Source organism: Lynx canadensis, chromosome D1 (assembly GCF_007474595.2).
Source record: "Lynx canadensis isolate LIC74 chromosome D1, mLynCan4.pri.v2, whole genome shotgun sequence".
Classification (NCBI taxonomy): domain Eukaryota; kingdom Metazoa; phylum Chordata; class Mammalia; order Carnivora; family Felidae; genus Lynx; species Lynx canadensis.
The window spans coordinates 88,198,289-88,224,564 of NC_044312.2; the positions used below are offsets into that span (position 1 = coordinate 88,198,289).

Sequence of the window (26,276 nt, forward strand, 5' to 3'; positions counted from 1 at the left end):
CATAGATTTACTCTGACATGGCTGTCACCATCACTCCATTCAGCTCACCCTCAGGAAGGCCACAGAGTTTTGTTAAAGGTTGAGGGAAGACTCATAAAAAGAAAAAAAAAAAAATGAAGGAGGCAGTGCTCATATTAATTCACTCATTACATGTCCCTATGTAATCTCCAGTTTGCCTTTAAAATACCACAGTTTTTTTTTTTTTTAAGTTTATTTATTTATTTTGAGAGAGATAGAATGCTCAAGCAGGGGAGGGACACAGAGAGAGAAAATCCCAAGCAGGCTCCGTGCTGTCAGCACAGAGCCCGACATGGGGCTGATCTCGTGAATCATGAGATAGTGACCCGAGCTGAAATCAAGTGTTGGACACTCAACCGATGGAGCCACCCAGGCATCCCTAAAATACCATAATTTAAAGTGTGCTGGAATTAGCAAATAGTTTTAGATGTGCCCAGAGATTTAGTCCCAAGGATTTTTAGTGCATTATTGCTGATAATAGTGAAAACCAGAAATCACAGGAGGCTGACAAAATAAATTATACCTTTAAATAGTGAAATAGAATGTAACTATTAAAAATCGCCATGTAAGATAGCTAATGACACAAGATGACGACGATGTATTGCTTAGAGAGAAAAGCAAGGCACTAACAGAGTGTACAGGGTGATGAGCTGTTTTTGGCTCCCCCACCCCCACCCCTGCCTTTCCCAGTGCAATTGTAGGTACATCATTTTGAGATTACTGGGGATTCGATCATTCCTTTTTGATTCCTTGCTGATTCAGGAGGTGGAAATTTTGGCAGCCTCTTCTCCCATGAAAATATCTTCTTTTCCAGATTTCGATCATTTAGTGCTTCAACCTCCATCTTATTCTAAATCTAATCGAGAATAGATACATGGAAAAGCGCTCAACTGCGTGAATAGTCAAGAACGAGCAAATCAAAACTATACTGAGATACCACGACACATTTTGCCATGGCTACAATAAAAAAGACTGACCATTCCAAGCTGCTGAGGAAGTGGTGCAGTGGCAACTCACAAACACCACTTGGAAAACAAAGTTTGGCTGCGGTTATAAAACCCAAATATGCACACCAGCTATGTGCGTGACCCGGCAGTTCACTCCTAGTTGACGCTCAGCAGAAATGTGTGTGCCTATGCACTGAAAGACACACACGGGAGTGTTCATGGCAGCACTTTTCACAATAGCCAGACTGGAAACAACCCAAATGTCCGTTTATAGTCAAATTGACAACTTGTGATCTCATCACGCAGGAGAATCCTCTGTAGTAATGAAGATGGATGAGGTACATGCAATAAAGTGAAGTAGAACAGAAGAGGCCGGAGATAAGAATATATCACATGGTCCCGCACATGTACACACATAGAAATAGCTCCAGTTACGTAAAGTTTAAGCGCCTAAAACCGTAGTCTTAGAAGTCAGGGTAGTGGTCAACTTTGGGAAGGATGGAGGGAGTCGTGGTTGGGGAAGAGCATGAGAGGGGTTTCTGGGGTGCTGGTAATGATCTATTCTTGACCTGGATTGTAGTTGCATGTTCTATGCTTTATGATAACTCATTAAGCAGTATGCTAATCAATTATGTACTTGTTATGCATGTGATACACTTTGCGATAAACATTTTTAAATAAAATAAATTTAAAATGGCTCGTACAATAGGACGTGGCTTTAGAGAACTTTCTAGGAGTTATCGTCTAACAAACTGAGATTGTCTGTCCTTATGATTCCTCAGGGGACGAGAGAGTGTCCCTCTGAGAGTGGCCTGAATCCCCCAGGAGCCTTGGGGGTAATGCATAAACAACAGGCCCAGGCCAGTTCCTGATGAGAGAGCCCAATCTGGCCGCAAGCTCAGCCTAACAGCAACCCCAGGCAAGGAATTTCTTTGAGGAGCCTAAACAAGCTGGGAGACCCACCCTGCAGGGACAGGGCACGGGTGGCTCATGGGAGCCCCTCCCTCTGCCTGCCTTGGAGATAGGCAAGCATTTAAACAGAACAAAGCCCCACTGACGGGAGCTGTTTGTTTCCAAAGGCTGATGGAACTACTAACTGTAAGCTGGAGAGAGGAAATTACACAATGGATGTTGAAATGTAGGCTTGTTGAAAAGTTGTCACTCGAGTAATGAATGCCCTATTTCCTGTTGGTTTTTTTTTTTTTTTTTTTTTTTTTTTTTTTTTTTTTTTGCCGAAAGTTAAATGCTGGGGCATAATTAGCTAGTAAAAAAGCAAGCTTGGCAGCAGAACAAAAATAGCACATTTTGGGAGCCCAGGCCAATTAAAATTGTTTATGCAGCCATTTAGCAATATTTTTCTCCAAACTATTATGACCGGGAAATATGCAGCATGAGACTGTAAGGCAAAGCTCCTCAGAAGAAAAATGGCCCACACACTGATCCTTTAAACAGCCTGCTATTCTCAGGGGATTTTATAATAAGAATGAACACTTCCATCCTCCTGAACTCCCTGGGCCTCCTTGGATCTTGAGAACGGCGTCACTCACCCTCTGGAGCAGGCAGCTGTTGATGAGTTCTGCAACCTGCTAATGTTAAGATTAGCCAAGCTCCCCTATGTGGTAGAGAGGCCAGCGACTACCCAGTTAGCTGCCTAATGCAGTCATTTAAATCATCTGGCTGTTGCCGTAATCAGACCGAGCGTATGAAACGTTTTTGTTAATAACTGGACAGTCTGGCCGGTGTTAGGATTAGTTGCTAGAACTTGGCAAAATCGCCCTTGGCAAAGTTTGTCACGATGCCAGCTCCTCCTCTCTGCTCTCTCTCTCTCTCTCTCCAGCACTTTCTGTCTGTGTCTCTGATGATCTTCCACCTCAAGTACACAGGTTACATCTTCCTTTCCCTCTCCAGTCTCCTTGTCAAAACCTACTTTCAGATCCTTCACTTACAATAAGGTGTAATGGACTGACAACAGCTTTAGAAGCCATCACAGCTTGTAGCTAAGAGATGACACTTTGATTCTGGAATTTCAGGCATTGAATTAAGGGATGGGGTGGGCAGAGTTAAGGGATTTGGAGGCAGAGAGCCCTCTCGACATCCCTAAAATTTCACCCAGGGGAAACAGCCTATTTTACTTAACTTACCAGGTTAACCCACTTGGCTGAATGCCTCTATTGGCTGACGAGAGAGACATCTTTGGAGACCTTCACTTGGCTGTAGGCATTGCTCTGGATGCTGTAGCGTGGTTAGTCTTAGCCTGGCCACCTCCTCTGCCAGAGTTCTGAATCTTCTGAGCCCTGAGGCGTCCAGGTGAGCACCATTCACCTGGGAGGCTGACTGTGTAAAGCCTTTTGCCATCACTGGATTGGACATAAGTATTCAAACAGTAGAAGGGCTATCTCTTCCTGTTCGCTTCACATTCATTCATTTGTTTGTAGATCATATTTATAGAATTACATGGACAAAAAAAATAATAATTTAGCTTAATATTAAGAGCTCTCCTTGGCTTGGTCCCAGCTTCCCTGTCTCACTCTTTCTCTGATTAGTCATTTTCCTGAGTTTGCCAAGACTGTCTTTCCTCTGAACCACACGCTGTACTTTTCTACTTCTATGCTTTATTCAGACTCTGTCCCCATCTGTGCTCCTTTTTCTCCATGTATCTAAATCTCTCCCATTCTATGAGGCTGACTTGAACCTCCCTTCTTGCCTGTAAAGCCATCTCTTGACCACTTCTGGTCACGATGGTCTACTATGCATCTGAACTCCTGTGGCATTTATTCCCTTGGCCTGCACATGGCCTCTGGCCAAAAATTGCCTTTCACATGTCCTGTATTCTACTGAACGTTTTCTCTTTGGATAGAAAGTATAGCCTAGAGTTGGCTCCCTCCCTCCAGCCTATGGGCATTGGAGTCAGGAGAGGACCTCTGGTCAGCAGTTTCCAGGTCAGAACTAAACCAAGTTCCTGGCAGTGGACCTGCCCCTGGATCCCCACAGGAATTTCCTGTCAACACCCCCGCCCTCTGCCTTCTACTTCCTCTCCTCCAGGCCTCACCTCTGAATTCTGAATTTCCCTGCTAGCCTTTCCATTCTCTCTCTCCCTTCCATTCAATAAGCATTACAAGACTGTCAGATAAGAACATTTGATGAGAGCAGCTCCTGGAGATCACATGTGGTACAGTGGCCAACCCTTTGCTGTTAGCCAGCCAGTGACCTTGAAAGGTCACCAGCCCCCTGTCGCTCATTCATTTATTCATTCATTCATTCATTCATTCAATCCATAAATATTTTCTTGAGTGCATACTGGATGCCATCCCCTGTGCTGGATCCCAAGCAACGAACAGATCCCAGCCCCTGCTCTCCCTCTTCAAAGAGCCGGCGACCTGGAAGGTGATCCAGGCGAGTAGATAAGCAGTGACAGAACACAGCCTGTATGATGGGAGAGGTTTAAGGATCCCATATGGAAGAAATTCTGTTCTGTTGAACAATATCTGTTGAGGAGCAGGGTCCGTAGTACTCTTCTACAGACCTTTCCAGAAGCTGTCATTCCTTTATGGTACACCCAAGTCTTCAAGAATCTCTGGTTTTTCCCATTGCCTGTTAAACTTAGCTACAATCCTTTAAAAAGAGCTGGTCACAACACTTAGCAGGATTCTTCATGTATGTCAAGATAATAATTATGTCATGCTTCTAGCATTCTACCAGGTGCTTTAACTTTGCCTAGTGTTTTAAAATGATGCTACAAAAGTAATAATTCAAGCACTAATGGTACTAGCTATCACTTATTGACCACGTGTCCAATGCCCCAGGCACTTTTCACAGTCCTTGTAGAAAGATCTGAAGGCCAAAGGGGGCTTTTTACCATACCCCAGGCCATTAGTACCTCCTTTGGGCCTATGTCCTCCAGATGTCTGTTCACCTAGTGAACTTCCAGTATTTTTGCCTATCCCACATCCTTTCTCTCCTCTTCTGGTGTCCTCACTCTCCTTTTTTAGGTACAGACCATCCAGTTGCCCCATCCTTCTTTGGCCAAAACCTAGTGCCTCAAACCAGACTCAACAGACATTCTCTCCCTTAAACCTGAATCTTCGGAAGCTTCCCTGGTGCTCGTTGAGCCTCAGTGCCGAGGTGTGAGGTGACTTCCCAGTAGGCCCTACTCTGATTACATTCACACAGTCGGTTACTGTGGCTTGCAACCAAAGAACTATAACCCAAGCTGTCGTTAATTGCGGCCTGGTAGAGTCTTATCATTCCTTTGTTCCAAAGACAACAAGCTGGTGCTGTCCGGAACTCACGAATTCTGCTCAGCACTCTGTGGAAAGAGGATAGACTCAGACGCCAGGGCCATGGACCGTGGGACGCTAGAGAAAGGAACTGCCTGACAAACAGCAAACGTGCCAAATGAGTGCTTTCAGAGAAACAAGGGTTGCCTGAACACTATTGATTGTAGGCCCACTAATGGTTCAGGCTGTGAGGCTGGGTGTGACGGCTGCACCTCACTCAGTGCAGTAATACACCGCCGAGTCAGGCCTATTTTCCGGTGTCAGCAGGGAAATGGGAGACTATTAAGGACTCACCTTATCAGGAACTGAGCTCAGTGTCACTGGGGAGACGGTGGCAATTAGCATGATGGAAGCCGTGAGGCAGCCCCAGCTCTGGGCCAGGTGCGGAAGAAATTAGTAAGGAAGCCTCTTAAATGACGGGTCAGCTCAGGCTCCCGCAGGGAGAGGGCCCCGAGCAAATGCTGATGCTCCCTTTTCTCTGGCCGGGAAGACCCCCGCCCCTCCTGGTTGCCTTTTGATCTGCTCTCTGCACACACTCTTGCTGGCAGACGTCTGTCCAGTCTACCTGCCCCAATTACAAAAGCAGTAACACCCCCCCCCCCCATATTTGAATGGAGCTATCTCATTTATTATATCAGGCAGGCGGTAGAGTCAAGGGCCCAAGCTTTGGAGACCAGAGTGTCTGGGGCAAATGGAGGAACAAGCCAGGCACTATCTTTCGCTCTGGGGCTTTTGAGCTGGAGGGAGCCAGGAGTGAGTGTGTGAGGGGGCTTCTTTTGAAGAAATTCTCACCCACGTGTCACCATTTCTGCCCTCCCCTCTTAAAAACACATGAAGTAAGGGAAATAGATATGGCCTGTAAGCAAGAAGACCCATTTCCTGCTCTGCATGGGTTTGGTGTGTGGCCTCAGAACGTTGCCTCTCTGAGCTTCAGTTTTCTCAACTACGAATGGGGCATGATCCCAACGTCATGGGATTGAGCCCCAAGTTGGGCTCTGTGCTAAGCATGGAACCTGTTTGAGATTCTCTGTCTCCCTCTGTCTCTGCCCTGATCCCCCACTCGCACTCTCTTTCTCTCTAAAGTTTATTTATTTTGAGAGAGAGATGCGGGAGGGGCAGAGAGAGAGACAGAGGGAGAGAGAGAGAATCTCAAGCAGCCTCCACCCTGTCAGCACAGAGCCCAATGCGGGGCTCGAACCCACAAACTCTGAGATCACGACCCGAGCTGAAACCAAGAGTCGGATGCTTAATCAACTGAGCCACCTATGTGCCCCCTCTCTAAAATTTTTAAAAATTTTTTTTATTATGTTTCTTTATTTTTGAGAGGCAGAGAAAGACAGAGTGTGAGCCAGGAAGGAGCAGAGGACAGAAGACACAGAATCTGAAGCAGGCTCCAGGCTCTGAGCTGTCAGCACAGAGCCCCACGCAGGACTCAAACCCACGAACCGTGAGATCATGACCTGAGCCGAAGTCGGATGCTCAACCGACTGAGCCACCCAGGCACCCTTCTCTCTAAAATTAAAAAAAAAAAAAAAAATGAGGCAATTACTAGATGACCTCTGAGTTAGTCCAGGTGCTCCAATAAGCAGATGCCAAGAGGGGTTGGGAAGGGCTGGGAGAGCCCTTAGACTCGGACGCTCGTTCAATTCTGGATCAAGGAGAGAGAGAAGGCCACTTACGGGGAAGCACCTCAGACTAAAGAAAGTTCGGCAAGGCCATCGGGGAGTCCTCGAGCCAAAGACGGCTGTCAGAGGAGTCCAGTGTCTCCCAGGGACAGGTCTGCCCCAGCATCTGTGCTGCTCTCTGGGAGCAGCCGGTGAGAAATGTGGCCTTGGAGGAAACACAGAGATGGATTTCAGAGCAAGCAGCTATGGCCTCCTGTGGCTGGAGGTCTGTGAGGTGCATTCTTTTGGTCATAATAAAGCACTCTGTGTGTTCTGCTGTGCAGTGTTCTAAGAACCCTAGAGATATACCAGCAGACCCAGACCCATGTTATGCTGAGGGAGTCTGGCTGGGCATTGTGGATAGCAGCTGCTCTCAGGCACTCCCTGATGGCAAAGTTGGCAGGATGTTTGTGTTCATATGACACATTGGGATCAAATGCTTCCTGTCTCTCCTATTTTTGGCCTTGCTTTGGTCTTCAGAGAAGGGAAGTGGGGGCTCCAGTTTCCCTGCTGTCATCTTTGTTTGAAGTAAAGCCAAACAAAGGAGGCTCTACCCTGATTACGTCTGTCCTGCCTTTCCTGGATCCCCCCAAGCTTGGGCCCTCAGTGCATATGTCCACACATCCATACATGGGAAGCTGTATGCCTTTGAGTTCTGGATGGGTCTAGGCTCAGAAAAACCTAGATTTTGGTTTCTGTTCCACCTCATCCTGGCTGCCTAACCCTAGGCAAATGACCACCTTGGTGAGCCCTAACATTCTCATCTATAAAAGGAGGGAAACCATACCTACCTCTTAGGTATGGTTAAATAAGGCAGTGGGGTGCCCGAGTGGCTCAGTTAGTTGGGTAAACGTCTGACTCTTGATTTTAGCTCAGGTCATGATCTCACAGTTTGTGAGTTCAAGCCCCACATGGGACTCCGTGCTGGCAGTGCAGAACCTACTTAGGATTCTCTCTCTCCCTCTCTCTCTGCCCCCCTCCTGATCTCTCTTTCTCTCTCTCTCTCTCTCTCAAAATAAATAAATAAAAACCTTAAGAAAAGAATTAAATAAGGCAAGGCACATGAAGTCTTTAGCACAGTGTGGCACATAGTACTTGCTCGATAAATGACCCTTACTAGTGGCATCACTTACTAAACACCTAATGTCAGTATCATTATTATGGCCCTCAATATTATCCTCTGTGAGAGACACTAAGGCCTCAGAAATACGTCCTTTCCCCAAGAAGCATTCAGATAAGGGCAAGGACTCGTTTGAAAGCAACACGGAGATGAACTGCTAGGCTGTGGGGCTGGCTTGGGGAGTTTGTTACAATCAGGGCTGTCTCTTTCATTTCGTGACTTTTACAGGACTTCCCTCTCATGTCTGTGCATCTGGTTTCCTGAGTTTACGGGCAAGGTCTTAGACCCAACACACCATAATGTGGAGAGATGGTGCTCCTGGCCTGTGGAGTATACACACAAGTCACTGAAAGAACCGGAAAGAAGAGTGCTGGTTGGGGGTGATGACGGACAAAGCAGGAGGAAGAGGTGGGCTGGCAAGGCCAGGTGATGAAGGGCCTTGTAAACTGTATTAAGGAATTGGACTTGATCCTGAGGGCGATGGCGGTGCCCTTGATGGGTTTCAAGTAGGAGAGCCATGTAATCAGATTTGTCTGATGGCTTGAGAACGATTTACCCAGGTTAGCCCCCCTTCCCTGGGGAAAAAGCCTATGCCCTGGAGAGGAAAATATGAAGAGAAAGGATTGGAATTGCACACGCCCCTTAAAAGCACTGCCCGCTCAAACTTTCCCTGACCTGTCCTCCATCTGAACAAAGGCCCCGCGGCCAGCTGGAGAGGAACCGTGTTGATTACTCACAATTCCCTTCCCGAGAGGACAGGCGCTGATGTGTTTTCTCTTGATAACACTGGCTCCTTTCGAGCAATAGGAATTCCTGTCTGATGGGAGAGCAATTACTGTACCTCCAAAGAGAAAACGCTTTAAACAAATCCAGTTTTAGCCCTCCATGATAACGGAGATGTTTGCTCACTGATCCACCATTAGCCCTGAGTTTAAGGAAGAGTGGGCACTTAGGACTCCCAGAGACCAGAATAATGTCTCTAGATCCGTTTGGTAAAAGATTCCAGTAGCCAAAGGGAAAGGGGAATCTTTCCCCCAGGGAATCTGCTCCCTCCAACACCAGCCTGGGCCTGGAGCTCCTGGCTTTCCTGCTCCCCATGCCCCAGACGGGGCCGGGGGCCTAGGAAGAACACTGCTAAGATTTGACCAACTCAGGGCAGGTCCAAGCTGATCCGGTCAAATGAGGTGCCCCTTGGTCTGTTTCCATGAAGAAATCTGCATGAAGACGAACTGTTACCCAACAGACATCAGTAAAAACTGCCTTGTTTCATATCTTAGGAGAATATGAAAACCAAAGACTCCACCCCTCGATGAACGCTCCTACCAGAGACCATTCGTTGTTCTGACAGTCTTTCCAGAATCGGCTGGAATATCCCTCACCCCTTGCTTGCTATTGCTATAACATGAGTTAACATTCACATAGCACTAGGCAGTGTACCAGACCCTGCCCTAAGTGCCTTACGCACACTCGTGTTCAGTTGGTGTAGGTCTCCCAAGGACCTTATGGAACAGCTACTATTATTATTCCCATTTTTTAAATGACATAACCGGCAAATCCCAGAACCCGTGGATATATTATGGTATGGCCAGGGTGGGGATTAAGTTTACAGATGAAATTAAGGTTGCTAATCAACCGACCTTGAGATTGGGGAGAGTATGCTGGATGATCCAGCTGGGCCCAATGCGGTCACAAGTGAGAGCCCGGGTCAAGTTTGAAGAGGCAAACTGCTGGCCTTGAAGGTGGAGGAGAGGCCCAGGAGCCGAGGGATTCAGGGGGCCTCTGGGTCCTCTCCCAGAGCCTCCAGAAGGATTGCAGCCCTCTAAGATGTTGGTTTTAGACCCTTGAGACCCATTTCAGGCTTCGGAGCTCCAGAACGGGAAGATAATAAATTGGTAGTGTTTTAAGCCATTAAGTTTGTGGTCATTTGTTACAGCAGAGCCACAGGAAATGAACACACTAGTACTGAGTATATAGTCGTAAACACAATAAACATGGTCTCTGCCCTTTAGAGCTTGCTGGATATTGCCAGTGTTTGCGGACTCCCGGGTTTGGTCAGCAGTTCCTAAAGCACATTAGGCGGTGGGAGCTCTGCCTCTGCTGGAGCCCGGGGCCTGCAGGCGTGCTCAGCGCTCTCCTTGTCCTATTTAACTTACCTCCTTTGGCTTTAATAGAAAATATTAAGTATTTTCTAGTGTTTGGGACTATAGTAAGTGTTTTGCATATATACCTAATTTCATCCTGACCGCAGCACTCTGAGAGGTATTTTTATCCCCCTTTACCAGACGAAGAAACTGAGGCTCTGAGAGGAAAAGTGACTTTCCTAAGAGCACGCAACGAGTAAGTGGCGGGTGTGAATGTAAGACACCTGACTCTAAACCCATCTCTGCTGTCGGCCCCCCAGCTTTTTTTGTTCCATCCTTGAGGCCAGCTGCCCTCCACCTCCCCCACCCTCGTTCACATCTGAAGGCAGTTGCCAGACCCACTCACAGGTTCCAGTAAGAGGGCGGAGTCCCCCGTTGAGGCGAACGCCGTTCCTACCCATGAGCACAAAAGGGTGTTTTTCAGACAGAGGCCTGGCGGAGGCTGAGATAAGAGTGATTCAGGACAGCTCACGAGGGGCTGTTGCGGATAAAAAAAAAAAAAAACCCTTGGCAGAGTGAGTGGACCAGAGCCGCACCGTGTGGCATCGGAGACCGCGTGCCAAGTGCAGGGTGAGCGAGGGGTTCTGTTTCTCGGGGAGCTCTGGGCCCATGAGGAAGCTGACACTCAGGTCTACCCCACTCCAGGCCTCCACGTCTAGCCAGCCTCGTCCCTCCCCGGCCTTGGCCTCTGAGGTGGCAGTGTTTCCACCACGTGAGGGCAACTTGAGCTTGGCCCTCGGCAGACTGTTGCTTGGGAGGGGGACGGTGTGTGTCATTATTGACAGCAACAACAGCAACAAAAATAAGTGTAACGGCTACTATTTATTAAGTGCTTAAAAACACTAAAGTAATCTCCTGTAACCCTCCTGACAATCACTTGGGGTAGAGTCTCTTATTATCACCGCTTTACAAATAGGGAAACTGAGGCTCGAGAAGGGGACTTCCCAAGGTCACACAGCCAGTAAACGTAGAGCCTGCTCTCCCTTGTTCCAAAGCACGGGCCATCACAAAAGTCAGGGACCTACTTCCAACTGGGATCACTCATGAGGAGGCTGCCGGTCTCATTACCTACAAAGGAAACGGGGGAGGGGTGGTCTCTGGGTGCTCCCGTTTCTCAGGTGATCCTGGCTCTGATGAGGCTCTCTGCTGTGGAGGGGGGACCGCTGTGGCCAGCAAAGGGTGTGCGTCTGTGGGGCGAGCTGCACTATCGCACTGCCGAGTGGGGAGGAAGTGACTCAATCATCAAAGGCCTGGTCTTCCTTGGGGAACTGTCCCTAATCACAATTATCCCGCTACAATAATACCATTTCAGAGAGACTGTGAGCCGGGGCACTGTGTAGCCATGTAAACTGCTTCCTGTATCTGCCAAACCCAACAGCATCGGGCAATTAATAGAATCCAGCTAGGCCTCCCGCTCTGATAAGGCCAGAGCAGTTGCTGCCGCCGGCCGTGTTGTTCTAATGACGAATAGCCCTCGTGCTGCAAAGTCATTCTCTCTCCTCCCTGGCAGCGTGGGGCCACAGCGGCCTGGGGCCCCCACGAGGCCGAGGAGAGCCACGCACATGCTATTTGATTTGGCATTTCATGGAGATAAAAAATGATTTTCATTCTCCTGCGAAACAAAAGTCATGACTGTTCAGGCCACCCCAGGACCCTGGTGGGGGACTGATGATTCAGGATTGAGCGGGACCCCTGCTGGCTAGAGCAAGGACCCACAGACAAGAAAGCACTTCATGAGGTGGCTCAAGAGAAGAAGGAATTAGAAAAAGTTTATACAGCGTAACCTCTAGATCATACCAGGGCTCTAGGATTTTAAGAGCCTCGGGTCTTTATAATAATCTGCTTCGCAGGGCATAGAGAAGGGCTTTAGAAAATGACCGAGCCCCACACAAATTCTTCATAGTTCTTGGGATACAGTTGGGAGGCAACACTTCATAGTTCCAGGGCCTCCCTGAATCTCGGGGTGAAAGTGCTTTGACAGACAACGGTGGCCCACGCTCCAGGCCTGACTTTGGTGCCCAGACCTCCAGGTCCTACAGGGCGGAAGCATGTTAAAACACCAAAATGTAAACTGGTGCAGCCACTGTGGAAAACAGTATCAGAGTTCAAAAATTAAAAAATACAATTCCACTCTGGGTATTTATCCAAAGGAAACAAAAACAGGAAGTTGAAAATATATACGCACCCCCGTGTTCATTGCAGCATTATTTACAATAGCCAAGATATGAAGGCAACCTAAGTGCCTGTCGATGCATGGGTGGATACAGGAGATGTGATATGTGTGATATTTATATAGATATCATTTAGATAGATATACATATCTATATAAAATGGAATACTATTCGGCCATAAGAAAGAAGGAAATCTCGCCATTTGTGACAACATGGGTGGACTTTGAACGCATTATGCTAAATAAAATAAGTCAGAAAGACAAATACTGTATGATCTCATGTGTAATCTAAACTCAAACAAACAAAACTCATAGATACAGAAAACACATTGGTGATTTCCAGAGGCAGGGTGTGGGGGGCAAGCTAAAAGGGTGAACGTGGTCAAAAGGTACAAACTTTCAGTTTATAAAATAAACATGTCTTGGAGCTGTAAAATGTATAGCCTGGCGACTATAGCTAATGATACCGTATTGTATATTTAAAAACTGCTAAGAGTAGATCTTAAAAGTTCTCATCACAAGAGAAAAATTTGTGGGACACCTGGCTGGTTCAGTTGGTAGAACATGCAACTCTTGATCTTAGGGAAGTGAGTTCAAGCCCTGCGCTGGGCATAGAACTTACTTAATTTAAAAAATGAATAAATAGAAAATAATAACAAGAGAAAAAAAATCTGTAATTATATGTGAGGGTACTGTGGTCATTTCACAACGTATACAAATATTAAGTTATTATGTCGTATGCCTGGAACGAATACAACATTATTATAGTTTCAAATGTTAACTAATATTATACTAACTAATATAATATGATCTTAACCAATAGAATGTTAACTAGTATACTGTCAATCACATTTCGATTAAAAGAAAAACCAGCACTCTTCTGGTCTTCCCTGTTTCCTATTTTCCTTTTGGTGACCAGTACCCTCATTTCTTGTCAGTGGGTAGGGCACACTCATTTTCTTGCAAAGGATCAAGGGTTTTCCTTCTCGGTGGTAACAGCTGACTAATAAGTTTGACTCGTTTGGAACTCTTAAGCCAAATTCCTGAGAAGTCTCGGCTGGTCGACTTGAAGGTGTGATTCAGACTCTCTTCTCAGGGGAGTGACCGCACAGCTCAGTCACTTTCCTCCTCCAGAGAACAATGCAAATGAAGGCAGAGGGATTTTTGCCTGGGCAAGGCCAGAAAAAGCTTTGAGGAGGAGGGAGTGAGGCCAGAGGACGTGGGTGTTTTAAAATTGGCTCTCACTTTGCGGGAAGACTCTCTCCCAAGGTGACTGGTACTCAAATGTAGTAATTTCCCCCCGATTTGGGCATTTTGTGTTGTTAGTTGCTGTTCTGTGTGGAGGCCCATTCTGATGAACTTTCTTGGGAGAAATTTCTTTTCATGGTCTAATAGTTTTTACGCTCTACTGGGGGGGGGGGTGGCGGCGAGGAGGCCGAGGTGAGCAGGGTGCTAGAGCAGAATGGGTAGTCCTTTGGCAGTTTGGACTTGAGTCCCAGCTCTGTACTTCCTAGCTGTGCAACCTTGGGCAAATTATTTAACTTCTCTCAGTGTCCGCCTCCTGATCTCTAACAGGATGATAATTATAGGACTCAATGCCCAAGATTTGTCACGAGGATTAAATGACCACACCTACAAAGTAGTTAGTTCAGTCCTTAGGTGCATGTAAGTGTTCAGCACGCGCACATTGAGCTATTAATGACTTTTCATTGTTTTGTCATATTAGATCATCTCTCTCCCTTACTCCCAGCATCCAGATCTTTCTCACAAACAGCAGGCCTATGAAACATCCCTCATTACAGGCTAGAATGGATTATATGACCATACCCAGGCCAGTCTCAAACACCTCCAGAAACAGAAGACCCACTGACTGACTAGGTGTCTCATTTCATTTTCAGAAAGTTCTGGTTGAGGTACATTTCTTCCTTTCGCTGAGTCAAAGTTTGTCTCTCTGGGTACATCATTTGGTTCTTGCTGTGCTCTCCAGAACTGTAGGAAATTTAAGTCCGATCTATGTGGAAACGCTTCAAATATTTGAACAGAGTTGGCACACCCTTTCTGAGACATCTCCACCTGGAAAGCTTGAGTTTGAGTCTTTCTTTTTCTTTTTTAATTTTTTTTTTTTATTAAACTTTTTTTTTTTTCAACGTTTATTTATTTTTGGGACACAGAGAGACAGAGCATGAATGGGGGAGGGGCAGAGAGAGAGGGAGACACAGAATCGGAAACAGGCTCCAGGTTCTGAGCCATCAGCCCAGAGCCCGACGCGGGGCTCGAACTCACGGACCGCGAGATCGTGACCTGGCTGAAGTCGGACGCTTAACCGACTGAGCCACCCAGGCGCCCCCTTTTTTAATTTTTTTAATGTTTATTTATTTCTGAGACAGAGAGAGACAGAGCATGAGTGGGGGAGGGACAGAGAGAGAGGGAGACACAGAATCAGAAGCAGGCTCCAGGCTCTGAGCTGTCAGCACAGAGCCCAGCTCGGGGCTCGAACTCACAAACCGTGAGATCACAATCCGAGCCAGAGTCGGTCGCTCAACCGACTGAGCCACCAGACGCTCCTGGAAAGCTTGAGTCTTTCATGAGAGTCTTTCATGAGGCTGGCGACTCTCGCTGGAACCTGTCTCCCACTTATCACTTTCTCTCTAGTGGAAGGGGAGTTCAAAGAAACCAGAAGACTCAAGTTCAGTTAGCTGGAACCACGCAGCAGGTTTCACATCTTTTGTTATGGAGGTGAATCCCCGTGTCTATGGCACCAGAACAGCTGGAGGTGACTGAGTAATGGGAGCTGGCTCTAGCTCACCAAGTGCACCGCAATGTCCTGTGGCTGGCAGAGCATTTCCTTCACCAGAAGGACCAGAGGTAGCTTTAGTGGAAAGATGACAGGACCCCTCAGAAGTAGAGCTATGGCTCAGCCTCCCCAAGACCAGGCAGCAGGTTGGGCCAGATAACAGCTAGATAATGGCATCAAGAAGTCACAGGAAGGCCAGCACTAATCTCTCACGCCATGTTGTGTGAGCATCTGGAATCCGGGCAAGGGATGCTCCGGTCTTTGAACCTCCCACTTCTTTTTCTGCATACGGCAGTTAGCTGCTTCAGAAGATAATATTCAGTCTCAACTCTGTCACATGGAGTTCAAAGGGGATGGCTAATGTTCACTTTTAATTGCTACCTAATGAGGACTTTAATCCAAATCTCTTGGCCCAGTGACACACTGAACAATCATTACTATCACACGTATTTAAGCCTCAAGTTACTTTGTCCAGCGTTTGGCACTGTCCTTCACTCTTACGCTAATACCACACTCACAACACTTCTGACACCTGGTATGTGGGTTTATTCCCACACCAACCAATTCGTTCACACCAGCCAGGTATCCTATAATCCAATTCACTTCTGACGCTATCTCCCTGGAGTTAGCATCCGAAGCCACAGGTTAAGGGCTCAGTCCCACAGGACCGTCCCCATTTCAGACATCAAGTTGCCCGGGTTGCCCCTGGTACCTATGCCCCTGGTACTTATAAAATGGGGTTCCCAGACCCCCGCTTTGGGCTTGATACTTTGCAAGACCAGCTCACAGAGCTCAGGGAAATATATATTTATGTTTATTCATTTATTATCTAATAAATAATATGATAAAGGATACAGATGAATAGCCCAGTGAAGGACAAGGTCCAGAAGGGTCCCAAGCACAGAGCTTTTGTCATTGTGGAGTTGGGGTGCCACCCTTCCTGCACATAGATGTGTTCACCATCCTAAAAGCTCTTTGAACCCTGTATTTTTGGGGTTTTTATGGAGGCCTCAGTATACTGGCATGATCAATCATTAACTCAATCTCCAGCCTCTCTCCCTCCCTGGAGAATGAGAGATGGGGCTGAAAGCTCTAAGCTTCTAATCATGGCTTGGTCTTTCTGGTGACCAGTCCCCGTTCAGGAGCACGTCAAGAGTCACCTTATTGCAGGGCACCTGGGTGGCTCAGTCGGTCAAGCATCTGACTATTTCGGCTCAGGTCATGATCTCACAGTTTGTGAATTCAGGCCCCACATTGCACTCTGCACTGACAGCGTGGATCCTGCTCAGGATTCTCTCTCTCCCTCTCTCTCTACCCTTACCCCTTTCATGCTCTCTCTCTCTCAAAATAAATTAAAAAAAAAAAGTCACCTTTTAGAACAAAAGACATTCCTATCACCCCAGAAATTCCTAGGGACTTTGGGGCTCTGTGTCAAGAACTAGGATCAAAAAGCAAATATTAGGGAGTGCCTGGGTGGCTCAGTGGGTTAAGCGTCTGACTCTTGGTTTCGGCTTAGGTTATGAGCTCATGGTTCATGAATTTGAGCCCTGCGTCAGGCTCCATGCTGGTGGCATAGGCCCTGCTTGGGATTCTCTCTATCTCCCTCTCTCTCTTCCCCTCCCCTGCTTGTACAATCTCTCTCTCAAAATAAACTTAAAAAAAATTTTTTTAATATTCTAAAAACACAAATATTAGAACAAAAGAAGCTTCTGATACTCTTATCATTTAGGAAACTACAACAGTTTTAGGAGCTTGGTATCAGGAACCAGAGTCAGAGACCAATACATATATTTTCTATTCTTTCACATGCATCCTAGGCACTTAGAAAGCATTTATTCATTTGTTCATCCATCCATCCATCCATCCATTCAACAACTTGTTTCTGAGTTCCAATCATGTGTCAAGGCACTGGGATGCACATGGGACTATAATGGTGAGCAAGACCAGACAGATTCCTCCCTGACAGAGCTTAAGATCCAAGTGGCAGAGAGAGAGATTAATTAAATGATCATTAACATGTGCACAGAACAACAAACCACTGGAAGTATTATAATGAAAAGCAATGTTCTGAAGAAGCTATTCATGAAGGATCTAATCTAGGTCTGCAGGAATCAGAGAAGGCCTGAGAAAGTCCCGAAGGAGAGACTGTATATCTGGTTTACTCTCCACCCTCCATACTTCCCAGGGGCCTAGCATAGTCCTCAACATATAGTAGGTGCTTAATAAATGTTTGTGGATGCAGGGATGCATATACGAACTAACCATGTTGTTCTCCATTAAAGTGATAGACTGAATGGAGTTTTATATCTGGGTAGTTCACTAGAGATTATGTAATGCTTTCACATGCATAACTTTGTGTCTCTGAATACCCTTGAGTAGTGGGAAAGATGGGTATTATTCTTCGTGTTTGACGGGTAAGAACGGACAAAACTCAGTTGATGTCACAGGGAGGAAGTACAGTGGGTAAAAACGTGTTCTTGAGTCCTGCTGTCCTGGGATAAACCCCACCTCTTATCAGTGGCGAAAGGACTGTAAGCAAACACAGGGTGCAACACCTTTGCCATATTTTTCCCTAGGCCTGACACTCCCCTGAATTAAAGTTCACACTGGAGGGCTCCAAAGCGATGACTGTTTGGGGCTTTCTTTGAGGCTTGTGAGAACAGGGGCTTGTGGCCCACACGAAGACATTCTGAATCAGTGCCAGCTTCCCAAGAAGATGTTACGTTTTCACCTTTGGCAAAAATCTCTCTAAACAATCCAACGAGTCGATATGAAAGTCACTGGGGGGTTCCTGGGTGACTCTGTCAGTTAAGCGTCCATCTTCGGCTCAGGTCATGATCTCAGGGTTTGTGAGTTTGACACAGAGCCTGCATCGGGCTCTGTGCTGACAGCTCAGAGCCTGGAGCCTGCTTCAGATTCTGTGTCTTCCTCTCTGTCTGCACCTCCCCTCACTGTGCTCTGTCTCTCAAAAATAAATAAACATTAAAAAAAAAAAAAGGCACTACACTGGTATAAATATGCTCTCATATCTTAGTAAGAGGAACCACCTTCTAGAAATTTGTGTTTTAATAAAATTAATAGCTACTTCTACCAGTTATTGAACTCTCAGTATGTGCCAGTCAATGCGCTAAGTAGTTTACTTGTAATTATCCTCACAAGTCTGTGTGATTGATAGTAATACTACCTTATCCCCACTGTGATGGTTAATTTATGTGTCGGCTTTACTGGGCCATAGGATGCCCAGACATTTGGTCAAAAATTATTCTGGGTCTATCTGTGAGGGTGTTTTGGATGAGATTAATATTTGAATTGGTAGACTGAGTAAAAGCATATTGTGCTCCTGAACGTGGGTGGGCCTCACCTAAGCAGTCAAAGGCCTGACTAGAACAAAAAGATTGACTTTGCCACTGGCAGCTAAGAGCTCCTCGTGCCTGATTTCCTTCAAGCTGGGAGACTGATATTTTTCCAGCCTTTGGGCTGGAACTACGCCATAAGCTCTCTCGGGTCTCCAGCTTGCCGAATGCACGTCTTGGGATTTGTCAGCCTCCATAATCACACAAGCCAATTCCTTATAATAAATCTCCTTTATCTATACGTATCTATCACCTATTTATCTATCTATATACAGGAGGCCACATATACAAACATACATACATTTATACGTACACACACATACATACAGACATATATGTTTTGATTCAATTTCTCTGGAGAACTCTAATACAACCCCTTGTGGATAAGGAAAATGATGCCCTAACCCTTCCCTTTACTATTTCCCAAACTCAGCCCATCAAATCCCGCCCCCCCCAACCTCACACCCCTGGGACCTGAAACCAAACATCCTTGTGTCTTTCCTGGATCTCCTTTATCTCCTGGATCTGAAGAGTCCCTGTCTTTGAACTCTTTCTGGATCCCCCTCCTCTCCTCACGCCTGCTGCTGATACCCGGCTGCCAGATCCTCAACTTCTTCCATCTGGGGGAGGAGGAGTGATAGGGCCTGAGAGGTTTCCAAGGCTGCCGACTCTCCTGACAGCATATAGTCAAGATCTTCCCCAAAACTCAGCTCTTCTCCCTGCCCAGGCCCTTTTAGTCATCAGTGGCTTTAGGCATGAGGCCCAGGGCCTGTAAGCTTTTTAAGAGGGGGAGGAGTGTCCCAGGTTAGAATGTATAACAAAATATGAAAAAAAAGAATTGCACTTAATAAGTGCTCATCAAGTCAATTTGTTAAATGTTGGTATCTGTAACAATTTCATCTCAATTGAAAATAACTCTTACGTTAGTTTTTTATAACTTAGCACACATTTCTGAATTTGCATAGTGATTATTATCACAGCCAATTGTAAAAGAAAGGTGTTAAAAAAGAAACGGGGGCGGGGCGCCTGGGTGGCGCAGTCGGTTAAGCGTCCGACTTCAGCCAGGTCACGATCTCGCGGTCCGGGAGTTCGAGCCCCGCGTCGGGCTCTGGGCTGATGGCTCAGAGCCTGGAGCCTGTTTCCGATTCTGTGTCTCCCTCTCTCTCTGCCCCTCCCCCGTTCATGCTCTGTCTCTCTCTGTCCCAAAAATAAAATAAAAACGTTGAAAAAAAATTTTTTTAAAGAGAAACGGGGGCATATTACAAATTTTTAGCTTGTTTGAGCAGAAATTGATTCACAGCAGGCAGCCCCCAAAGTGCTTGGGAGTGGTCTTCCAACAGGAGCTTGGGATAAGACTTTCACAGGGCAGGTGGGAGGCAAAGCAAGGAAATTATTTGACTGACCATAGCCTAAGTGGGTGCCTTATTGGGAAAGGCTGGTTGGCTGCTTTGATTGGTTGTCCTTGGATTTCGCCTTTGTAATGTTGAGGCATTTACAGGCTTAGGTTCTCGTTTGCTTACATGAGTGGCTAAAGCATTAGAACAAGTCGGTCTAATAGCCTCCTTGTTTAGTTTAACAACTGTACTTGTAACCAAATAATTTCAGAAGTGACAATTATCAAAACCTTGTCTGCTTCTATCACAAAAGTATACATGTTTAGTGTAGGATGGATATGCCTGGATCCTACAAAGCTCTTAAAATGCTCCTCTTTATCTCAAGACTTCCCTGCTTCAATTCCTACAGTCATTATCCCTCCCCACACTGGGCCCCCTGCTCATTTGTACTCACCTCTGGTATTCAGTGCTCTCTATAACCCAGTCCATCTTGAACCCGAACCTTATTTCTTTCACTCATTCATTCATCCATCTACTTGTTTATTCAGTAAATTCAACTGAGTCCTGTTTATTCAACTGAATCGATTATTATCATTGCTATTTTTTTAAGTTTATTTATGTTGAGAGAGAGAGAATGAGTGTACATGAGCAGTGGAGAAGGAGAGAGAGAGGGAGAGGGAGAATCTCAAGCAGGCTCCGTGCTGTCACCACACAGCCTGACTCGGGCTCGAACCCATGAACTATGAGATCATGACCTGAGCCAAAACCAAGAGCTGGACGCCCAACTAACTGAGCCACCCAGGCACCCCTCTCATTGATATTTTAAGTTAAGCATGGTTCTAAGGGGGATACAGCATTAAGCAAAACAAACAAGGCTGCTCTCCAGAAACTTACACTAGACTAGCAGAGGTAAGGAGTGGTTGGTGGATTGGAGATAGCCAGTAAGCAAATAAACAAATAGATACAACAAACCATCACTTCTATTTAAAGAAAAATAAGTGAAGGTAAAGCACTTGAGGGCAGGTGCTCTGTTTAGATGGGGTGGCTAGAGAAGTCCTTTCAAGAGGCCACATTAGAGCAGAAAAATGAATTAAGTCGGGTAGCCAGCCAGGCAAAGGTCTGATAGGAGTGTGTTCCAGGTAGAGGAACAGCTAGTACAAAGGCCCTGAGGTAGGTACTGGCTTGGCGGGTTGGAGGAAAGGCAAGAAGGTCAGTGCAGCTGTAACAAAGTGAACAAGGGAGAGTTAAGGTTAAAGAGATGGGCTGAGTGGGCCCGATGTGAAAGACTCGGTCAAGACAACTCCTTGAGTTCCTTCCTTCAGATGCTTAATTTGCAAACGCTGCCTTGTGTAGGAGGCACTCAATGGCTGACTGGTTCATTGAGCAGCAGCAGCAGTTTGCAGAACACCAGGGGGCATCACAGATCTGCCAACACCTCCCTTGGACAGACAGCTCTGTGGGCAGGGACAGACAGGCACCAATTGCCCCACAAGCAGCCACTGCCTGCCGATTCCAGCAAAGGCCTCCCTGGCCCCCCTTGGCTTTGCTGCCTTAGGACTCCCACTTGCCACCCACCAGTTTCCTCGGGAATGTCCCTTGCTCCATCCTGGTCAGACCGCACAACTGTGAGCTTGATGTATTTCACCTGGACTTGTAGTGCAGTGGAAGACCAAACTTGTTGTCTGCCTTCTTGGTAATATGCTCAGCATTTGTGATTTTTAAATCATGGAGGTGGCAGGCGTTAACCGAATGCACTACGTTTCAGAATCCTCCTCGTTTAGAAGTCTGTGGTGAATTATAAATATTTCTCCCACGAATGGAACTTGTTTGGCTTTTGCTGAAAAGTGGTGGGTGTTTGGGGCACTGTGGTTAAACTTTGCCAATAAATTTCTCTTGAGCCTCTCTTGAAGTCAGGCACTATTGAAGGCACTGGGGGAGCTGTAAACAACACACACCAAATCCTTTTGGAAGGAATTTTATGGGGGAGGGAGAGAGGGTTAGAGGAGCCAACAAACAGCCAACAAACAAGTAAATGATAAATGATCAAGGTACATTTAGATAGTGATAAACGACACAAGGGCAACCAAACAGATGAGAGAGAGTGGCTGGAGATTGGGGGTAGGGTGGGGTGGACGCACCTTGGACTGGGTGACCTAGGGTGGCCTCTGAGAAGATGGCTGTGAGATGAGACCTGAATGAAAACAGGGAGCCGCCCATGAGTTCCAGGCAGACATAACCCAAAGTGCAAAGGCACTGAGGTAGGAATGGCTTAGCCTTTGGTGGAACAAAGGAGAGTGGATGCCTTGGGCTAGGCTATATAAAGTCCGCTGGGCCTTGGTGAGAGGCTTGGATTTTCAGTGCAAAGGGGAAGCACTGGGGAGTTTTAAGCGAGGGAATGATTTGCTTAGTGTGTTAAACTGTGGCTGTCAAGTGAAAAGGCCAGCAACACTTGGCCCTTATGTTTGTGCAGTCGTTTCCCATTTACAAAGGCCTTCCTGGTTGGCAATCTCGTTACTGTCACAAAACCGAATGAGACTAACAGAACGCATCTTGTTTCATGGATGAAAAACTGAGGCTCAGTTTTGAGTCAGTGACTAAGGCCAGGTAAAATAACCAGCAGGCAACAAGACTCAATTGAAGGCAACTCCTGCTTCTTAAGAGACACTCCCTGAATCTGGGTTGAAAGGAAATTGACCAGAACTCCAGTTCTATCCATGTGCTTCCTTCCTGGGGCCAGCAAACAGCACAATTACACTTGCTTTGTTCCCTTAGGGAGTGGCTTCCCTCACCTGGGATTCCACCCAACTTCTTTTTCCTTCCACCTACACTCAACCCCTTCTCAACAGTTCCAGCCAGAGGAGCATATTCTCCCCTTCTAACCACCCACCAGAATGTAGAGGAGAGTGGGAGAGTGCTCACTTACAGGTACATCAGTATGTCCTTGTACTTTATCTCACCACCATACTCTGCAGACACCTGTCATCCCCAAATTCTGTTAGTACCCACCTAATTCCTGTGATAGGTAGAGCTAAGCCTGGAGTAAGCACTCAACATAAAACAGAATTCTCTCAGGGCACCTGGGTGGCCCAGTTGGCTAAGCGTCCAACTTTGGCTCAGGACGTGATTTCATGGTCTATGAGTTCAAGCCCCGTGTCGACAGCTCGGAGCCTGAAGCCTGCTTCAGATTCTGTTTCCTTCTCTCTCTGCCCCTCCCCCACTTGCACTCTGTCTCCCTCTCTTTCTCAAAAGTCAATAAACATTAAAAAAAAAAAAACCAGAATTTTCTCAATCAAATTAGAGTTATTATATCCCAAGTGCTTCCTATCTGCCAGGCACTGAGTTATTGGTGTTTTCCAAAAATCACTTAATTCTAATAGCAACCATCTTTGAGAAAGGTACTGTTATTATCATTTTATACATGAAGAAATTGAGGCTCAGAGATGTCTATAAGGAGCAAAATAAATGACTCCAACACCTATGCTCTTTAATCTCTACCATACTTCCCTCTGACTGGAGATAGAGTATCTCTGCTTTTCCAGCCTTGATATTTGACCCTCGGGTGTTAAAAGTAAGAGTCTAAAAACAATTCAAAATGTCTTCTGCAAACGCATGGAAGAGGCTTGCAAAACTCCCTGAGATGAAATCATCAGTCCATTGGTCCATCCATCCATCCATCCATCCATCCATCCATTGGTCATAGCAACCATCCTTCCCTCTGGTTTATGCCAAGTGTTTAAGGAAAGGTTGGGTACATCCTACAGACGGGTAGGTGGGGTGGGAGGAAGAATGTGTGCATGAGGTCTGGCTTGCTTAACTCTGCCCTGCTGTTCCCTGAATTAACTCCTTTGTACCTCTGGGCGAGACAAGAGTTTTGGGTAGGCTATTAACAACAGGGTCATCAGTGCACCTCTTCACCCATCGCTGGTGCTGAAAAGCAGCTGTGAACCTGTTCGGGCTGGGCTTCTGCCCTCAGGAGGCAAAGTATATTTCAGAACCTTGCCTTCTGTTGCTCCTCTGGACCAGGCATGCCCAGTAAAGCAGAAACCACAAGTGCAGCGCGGTGGTGTGGACATCAAAGGACCACACGGGGGTTTTCATTCTGCAATACACCTCCTTTCTCTTCTCCAGTGCAAAGCCTCTAGTATGGAAGAGGTCTTTAGTGAGACAAAAAGGTTGAGACTTTGAGCTAATAACTTATCAAAATGAGACAATGATCACAGCGGCCGGCAACCTTAGTAAGAGACAGGATTGTTAGTCCTGGGGATGCCCCACCCTAAACTTACACAGGCAAAACAGAACCACAAACGAAAATACCCAGAAGGACCAACCTGGTCATACAAATGAGCAAAATCAGAGAGAGCAATGTGCACACAGCAAGGCCTGGGGGGTGCTTAGGGAGCTGAATACAGCACACGGACCTGCCTAAAGGGGCAGACGTGACCCAGCGCGGAGCTGTTGTTGCCATGCGGGAACACAGGCTCTGTGCTGAGAAATCATTCCACTTTCTGCTTTTTATGCCAAATCTTATTTTTAAGCATTGCCTACTACATCAACTTTTTAAAAACAGAGTGGGTCAATAAAACATGCCTTGTTGAGGGGAAATACTTCCCCTCTTGATGATTCTTCACGAGAAGAGACGTCTTTGGGAATAATACCTGGCCTCTCCCAGTCTTCACTCATTCCCTAGCCCCCACTCCCTCCCTCCCACCCCCCACCCTGGAGGGAAAAAGTAAGTTACCTGATGGGTTTAGAAGAAGATGCTGGGTGTCCATAACCCAGCACCTTCCTCTCCCGTTCTTTTGGGAGCTACTAACCCACTGCATTCCTCCCTGATGAAGGGCAGCCTGCCTGGGTCTAGCATGGCTGAGTCTTCAACTCTGGGCCTCCTACTGCTGTAAACCGTCTTCTCCAACATCCACTTTCTCAGTAAGGTGGTACATTACCTCCACCAGCCTCTCTTCGGTCTTAACTTCTCAGTTGGTTCACCAGCTTAGGCAGAGAAGAGAAACCCTATTTATTGGGTCAACTCTAAGAGTCAGCTCTGGTCCCAGGTTATAGGTTTGCTCTCTCTAACTACCAACCAAATTTCTGGATGCAGGATTAGGGCCTGCCATACCCCACGGCGGCCAGGGCAGGATCGATGGCTTAGAAAGTTGAGAGTCTTCTGGTGATCCTCCAGGATGGCACTGGGAGAAATGGGGCAGAGAAGATGGATGGAACAGATTGTGTGACGTAACGGAAAAGGGAGGGGCGATCCAGAAAGAGGGCCGCCCAGATACGCGGCAGGGGAGAACAGTATGTAGACTATAAGGTGACTCGGCAGGAAAACACAAGAATGTTTTACACCATCTTCCAATCATCGTTTGTGTTCAGGATCACTTAATAGTAAGGTTATTTGCTTCCAGGTAACGGTCTGTGCTTATGCACCCTTCCAAGGGGGTAACATGGAAATAATATCTCCCATTCCTCTTTCATAAGCTTGAAAGGATCAAATGGGTCATCTTTGGAGAATCTGAACATAAGACTTTGTTATCTGTATCATAAACAATATAATTCAAGATGCCAAGAAGAGTCAAACTTATCTATTCTGAAACTCACTTTCCAAAACCCCAGAGAACTAACATCAGATACTCTTTTCTTGAGTGTGATTTAACAGCCATTGTGACCAAGAGAAACTAATACCTAGAAAAAAATGTTAAATAGCCAAGTAAACCATTTTGGGGTTCATTCATTGAAAACTTAATAAGCATTTACTATATGCCTGTCACTAGTCTGAGAACTCGGTGTGCAAAATTGAGTATGTACTCGGGGAGCCTCTGGGTGGCTCAGTTAAGCGTCCAACTTCAGCTCAAGTCATGATCTCATGGTCTGTGAGTTCGAGCCCCGCGTCGGGCTCTGTGCTGACAGCTCAGAGCCTGGAGCCTGCTTCAGATTCTGTGTCTCCCTCTCTCTCTCTGCCCCTCCCCCACTCACACTCTATCTCTCTCTGTCTCTCAAAAATAAATAAATGTTAAAGTTTTTTTTTTTTTTTAATTGAATATGTACTCTGACAAAGAGAGTTTTATAGTGGTGGCAATTTCCGGCAATTCAATGTGCTGTGTTTTTGTTTTGTCTTATTTTAACTGAAAGTACATTTTAAAAGAATGTTTGGGAATTACAGCTCCACAATAAAATATGTTTTGTTTCACTTCCTTTAGCTGTTACTTTATGACAGCACTGACCTTCTGACCAGAAGCAAAATTCTGGCCTTTCTAAATATCCCATATTGGCTGGGCTTAATGGGTTTTCAAAATAAATGGATTGGATTTCTCAACCTGTCAAAATACAGAGCACGAGGGCTCTTTTGAACTTGAGAGGCCTGCTCTGAGCAGAGATTCAGAGTCCACTGTCTGAGCGGAGGGCTGAGAGCTAGTTTATCAGCAACCTGTTATTTTTGATGGAAGCAGAGGTGACCAGGA

General features: G+C 46.3%; 2 long non-coding RNA genes across 4 annotated transcripts in view; one reads left to right on the top strand and one right to left on the bottom strand.

Annotated features, from left to right (window-relative positions):
• LOC115525644 overlaps window positions 1-10,591 on the bottom strand; it is a 32,602-nt gene extending 22,011 nt beyond the window's left edge. The window contains exon 1 of the long non-coding RNA XR_003972420.1: window positions 10,514-10,591. This is a non-coding gene — a long non-coding RNA (uncharacterized LOC115525644). The remainder of the gene's footprint in view (window positions 1-10,513) is intronic.
• A 28-nt stretch (window positions 10,592-10,619) lies between these two features.
• LOC115525643 overlaps window positions 10,620-26,276 on the top strand; it is a 32,246-nt gene continuing 16,589 nt past the window's right edge. For 2 of the 3 annotated variants that reach the window (XR_003972417.1, XR_003972416.1), the window contains exon 1: window positions 10,626-10,737. This is a non-coding gene — a long non-coding RNA (uncharacterized LOC115525643). Of the gene's footprint in view, window positions 10,738-26,276 lie in introns of all 3 variants that reach the window. The other variant, XR_003972418.1, reaches the window with a different exon arrangement.